Below are 6,000 nucleotides of genomic sequence, written 5' to 3' on the forward strand. Positions count from 1 at the left end.
ATTTTCAAAAGATATTAATATTCCATTTCTCCGCCGGTGTTTTGCTGCCGGTCCCAAGCCAAGGAGGGTTGGCTAGACGGAAAAATCTAGCCAAATCTTTTTTCATGGATTTGACCTTATATGATAAAAGCTATGCTAGGGCGTTCTCCGACAAAATAAGCAACGCTCTACACTATGGCCGGGATGTAATGATAAATGGGCAAGGGTTAGCTAGGACGTCCCTATAAGCGACAGCGTCGCATTGGCGCCCGGACGCGGTGATTAGTAGGCAAGGGTTCCCGCGCCGTGGACGAGTGCAAGTAGAGAGCTAGTCCATAAATGTATGATTAAATTGGCATCTTAAAACATAGGATCTTTAACTGGTAAGAGCTTCAAATTGATAAATGTTATGAGGAAAAGAATGATTAATGTAGCTTGCATTCAAGAGACTAGATGGAAGGGTAAAAAAGCCAAAGAGTTGGATGACTTTAAACTTTGGTATACTTAGGATAAAACAAATAAAAATGGATGAGTATAATAGTGGATAAAGATTTAAAAAATGATGGGGTGGATGTTAGAAAAGTGGGTGATAGTATTATTATTGTTATCAAGGTTGTAAAGGAGAAAGAGTTCGTAAATATAATTTGTGCATATGCACCTCAAGTAGGATTAGATTAAAATCTTAAGCTAGAAGATTGGGAAAATATGGATGGATTAATGTAAGGAATTCGTCAAGGAAAAAAGATTATCATAGGAGATGATTTAAATTGACATATTGGAAAAGATCAAAGAGGATATGAGAGTGTACATGGAGGATATGGTTTTGGAGAAATGAATGAAGAAGTGATTTCAATTTTAGACTTTGCTACTGCTTTTGATCTATCTATTATAAATATTTACTTCAAAAAGATAGATGAGCATTTAATTACCTTCAAAAGTGGACAGCATAGAAGCCAAATAGATTTCTTCCTAACTAGAAGGACTGATAGATTGTTATGCAAGGATTGCAAGGTGATACCAAGGGAAAGCTTAATTGCGCAACATAGACTTGTGGTCTTGGATATGTGCTTAGTCCCAAGAACACATAAAAGGTCCAAGGTAAACTATCCTAAAATAAGATGGTGGAATTTGAAAGGAAAGTGCTCGAAATCCTTCGTTAATGAAGTAGTCAAACAAGGAAAATGGGATCTTAAAGGGGATACCAATGCAATGTGGAATGAGATGGCTATGTGTATTAAGAAGGTGGCTAAAGATGTCCTAGGTGAATCAAAAGGAAAGCTCCATTCTTATAGAGATACATGGTGGTGGGATAGTGAGGTTCAAGCTGTCATTATGAATAAAAAAACTAGTTTTAAGACATGGCAAAGAACTAAGGATGTTAAGGATTTTCAAAGATATATGTTGGATATATATGAAGCTAAAAAAAAATTGTTGGAAAAGTAAGGAAAAAGAAGTTTGAAGAGTTATACAATAAATTGGGCACGAAGGAAGGGGGAAAATCTATTTATAAAATAGCTAAGATGAGGAATAGGAAGAGTAGAGATCTTGACCATATTAGATGTATTAAAAATGGAGATGGTAAAGTTTTAGTTTGTAATGAGGATATTAAGAAAATATGGGAAATCTATTTCTCTAGTTTACTAAATGAGCATTCTTCAAGCACTTATGTTTCGGACGATTACACCTTTCACCAAGACACCAATGTCCGAACTTATATACGTAGAATTTTGATGTCCGAAGTAAAAAGAAGCTTTGAGGAGGATGAAACTCAGTAAGATACAAGGTCTTGACGAAATCCCAATTGAAGTATGGAAGAGCTTAGGAACCCATGGACTAGTTTGATTGATTAAGTTGTTTAATAAGATTATGAGCACAGGGAAAATGCTAGATGAATGGAGGAGAAGCGTTATAGTTCCAATTTACAAAAATAAAGGAGATATTCAAAGTTGTAATAACTATAGGGGCATTAAATTGATGAGCCATATGATGAAATTATGGGAGAGAATAATTGAAACCCGTTTGAGACACTTAACTACAGTTACGGAGAATCTATTTGGGTTTATGCTGGTAAGATCTACAACGGAGGCTATTTACCTAATTAGGAGACTTATGGAAAGGTATAGAGAATGTAGGAAACACCTTCATGTGGTATTTATTGACCTAGAAAAAGTTTATGATAGAGTCCTTAGAGCATTAATTTGGCAAGTACTAGAGAAAATAAGTGTTGTAAATAAATATGTAGATATAGTTAAGTATATGTATGATGGTTCGATGACTAGTGTTAGAACATTGGGGGGATAAAGTAATGAATTCTCGATAACAATTGGGCTACATCAAGGGTTAACTTTTAAGCCCATATCTATTTGCACTGGTAATGGATGAATTAACCAAAAACATTCAAGATGAGGTCCCCTGGTGTATGCTTTTTGCGGATAATATTGTGTTGATTGATGAGACACAAGTGAAGATTAATACCAAATTAGAATCATGGAGAGTAGCTTTGGAGTCAAAATGCTTTAAACTTAGTAAATCGAAGACAGAATATATAGTTTGTAACTTTAGTCATGATTAGGCAGATGATGAGATGGTGATACTTGATGATAAAGAGATTCCTCAAAGTGATTGTTTTAGGTACCTAGGTTCAATCATAAGTAAATGAGGTGATTTAAAGGATGAGGTTTCCCAAAGAATTAAAATAGGGTGGATGAAGTAGAGAGGTGCGTCCGGGGTCTTACGTGATCGACGTATTCCATTAAAACAAAGGAAAAATTTTATAGGACCATTGTTCGACTAGCTATGATGTACAGTGCAGAGTGTTGGGCTGTTAAAAAGAATCATTTAGATAAATTCAGTGTAGCAGAAATGTGGATGCTGAGATGGATGAGTGACAAAACTAGGATGGATAAGATAAGAAATGATCATATTAGACTTGGTCTGGGAGTAGCTCCCATAAGTGATAAGCTTCGAGGAAGTTGTTTGAGGTGGCACGACCACGTTCAACGGAAACCTATAAATGCCCCTGTACGGATAAGTGATATAATCCATATTGAAGGAACTAGAAGAGCTAGGGGTTGACCTAAGATAACCTTAGGAGAAGTGGTGAGAAAGGATATGTAGGTTTCTCAACCTTAGGGGCAAGAATCCATGTAGCCGACCCCATTTAGTTGGGATAAGGCTTTTTATTGTTGTTGTTGTTGTATTAATATTCAATAATAAACATGAAAATAAAAAATAAAACTGACTATTGAATGGTGAGCGGCCGACAAAACTTAATGAGTCCCACTAGTTAATTCTCCCTCCTTCCCACTATTCACACTTTCATAAAATTTACCATATAAATATTAAAATATATGATCATATAACATAATAAATTCTCAGCAAAAAGCAAGAACCCAAAAAAAAAAAGGAAAAAAAAAAAAAAGAGAAAGAAAGAAAGAAGAAAAGAAAAGAAAAGAAGATTAGAAGAGAGAGTGAAATGAGAAAAGAGATTCAAGAGAAGAACAAATAAGAGATCCAAGTAATTGAACAAAGAAATAGTGGTACTTACTTACTTCAACAGTTTGTCTAGAATGAGAGAAACCTTTGAAGCTTGAAGAAGACTTAAAGCTCATTGTCGCTTTCAGAAACAAGAGAATTCGAAAATAGCAAAATGGAAATGCAATTAGAGTACGAAGGGGTTTAAATACCTTCAAGCAATAGTTCATCGATGGATAAGATCAATCTAAATCAACACTCAAGAATGAACGTCAATTCGAGAAACGGGACGCCATGATGGTGCCTTTGCCCAATGGGCACCTAGCCTGCATAGCTCATTTTGTGTTGAACAAAGGTGGCTCGATAGGAAGTAACGGTTTTGACAATGAATGCGACCTTTGGGTAACACTCGATAACAGTGAACGTTTGAACTAATAGCAGTGCACACTCAGGAAGAACATACCAAATGGTCAATCTACGAATCTTGACCATTATGTTTAGGGGGGCTCATGATAAATAAAACTAATAATCTTTAACCAACCGGGTCGAACCACAATCGTTTGGTTTTTCCTAACAGGAATCGGAACAAGGAGCTTGCCCGAGAGTTCCTTGAGTGCAAAGGAACTCGACAGTTATGGAACGAAATGTGATCTCGCCATTTTCGGGGTGGGCAATCGTGCCAAAAAAGGAATTGACAACTAAGTTAGATTAGGGGAATCAAAACCCTACGATCGTGCGGCCACAAAGGAGATTTGTGAATTGACATAATGGTTGGAAATGAGAGGTAAATCATATATAAGTAAAGGAAGCACCTAGGGAGAAGGTAACTAAATCGTTTCCCTCCATTCAATATTTCAATTAAGCTATGCAACTTGTCAGAGCTTGTTGGTGGTGCACTTATTGACTTAACCATCAGAGGTGGCTTCCTGATCACCAAGTCAGCTCACGTTTGACATCTGTTTTGCAGGCCTCCAGTGGTTGAACAATTTTCATTCGCATCAGGAACCAACCAAGCTGATAAGCTTGTTGAGGATGCACTGTCGAGACTTTGAGGAGCCTGATTGAATTTGCTTTGAGGTTTTATTGTTTCGTATTGTGGTATTATGGGCATAGATTTATCCACTTTTCTTGTCTCTTTTTGAGTATTTCAAGTACAAGCTTTGGCTTCGAGTGGGTTTGTTTCTTCAATTTCTTCTTTTTTGATGGATTTCAGATACAATTGAGATGAAAATGAATTTGTGAATTTGTGCAGGTTGCTAGAAGAGTTGTTCAGGTCCGACGATTCCACCACCTGTTTAGCCGGTTGGATCATTGATTTAGTACTGTTTGGGAGATTTGACGGTGGTAGGTGTACTCCATCAGGAGAGGGTGGGGCCGTGGTGGCTGATAGGGGAGGGAGTGTGGTGGTTTTTGAAGGTATAAGGTGGTTTCCAGTAAATTGTAGTAAGAATTCCTTTCACCCACCTAAGGTCAGATATGGAATGAGACACAAGATTGTTTAATAGATTGATATTATAAAGGTATTTTGATTATTTTATTTGAAGACTTAATTGGATACTAACTGAATTTGTTAAGTGTGAAGTCCATGTAATATTGTCCTGAGTTATAACTTAAAAGTTCTACCAAAAAAGTTTTTTTTTTTTTTTTTTTATAGTTCTTCCAAAAAAGTTATAACTTGAAAGTAAATTTTTTCTCACTTCAGTGAGGCGAGAAGACTTTCAGCTTTTAATGGGTTACACTTAAAAAAAAAAAAATTCTATTTTTCCAAAAATAACGTATAGAAGACGTGGGAAATGCTGGATCTGCCAGACTGCCACTCTTTATTCAAATTAGTCTTCTCCACATATAAACAGCCTTTTTTTTTAAATACTCACCCAACCGTTGGAAATTGGATCCTATATATGGATGATGGATCCCACTACGATATAATTGGTCCCCATTTTGTCTCTTCTCTCTCGGCATTGCCGCTCCAATAAATTTACCATTTATCGAAAAACAAAAGTGTCAATGATTAATAATGCAAAGGCGAAGGAGTTTCAGCCTTCAGGTCTAAAATACCACTTAAATTGTCGTCACCATCCACACAATTTAATCTATACAACAATAGAAGGTGAAACAACCGTGTGTTACAGGTATTATGGGATCCTCCCCTCTTCTCTGCATGTACAATCTTTAGATGCAGAGGCAATAAGCTTTTCTGGTTTCGTCATTAAAATGGGAGGAAATGGGAATTCCAGAGCTTGAACTAGTTTAGTACTTCAGTTACAGTGCTGGTGGGTCATTGGGACTGGGGTGTGGCATTATCTATTGGCTATTGCGCGGCTACTGCCAACTGGGGTAGGGTAATTAGGGGCGTGCCTAGTTGCCCACTCGTCTTTTTTTTAACCTTTTTTCTTTTCTCGGGGTAGAAAGAAAGAAAGGGGAGGTGTGCCCCATTCTGCTAAACGGCAAAAGTGAGACCATTTAGGTGGGCTTGCGTGCCTGTCAGCTGCTCTTTTTTTAAAATTGTAATTTTGCAAGCAAATATCAAATATGCAATTAGTCCTG

Source organism: Hakea prostrata, chromosome 1 (assembly GCF_041222555.1).
Source record: "Hakea prostrata isolate BN-2017 chromosome 1, UWA_Hpros_2, whole genome shotgun sequence".
In the NCBI taxonomy this organism is placed as follows: Eukaryota; Viridiplantae; Streptophyta; class Magnoliopsida; order Proteales; family Proteaceae; genus Hakea; species Hakea prostrata.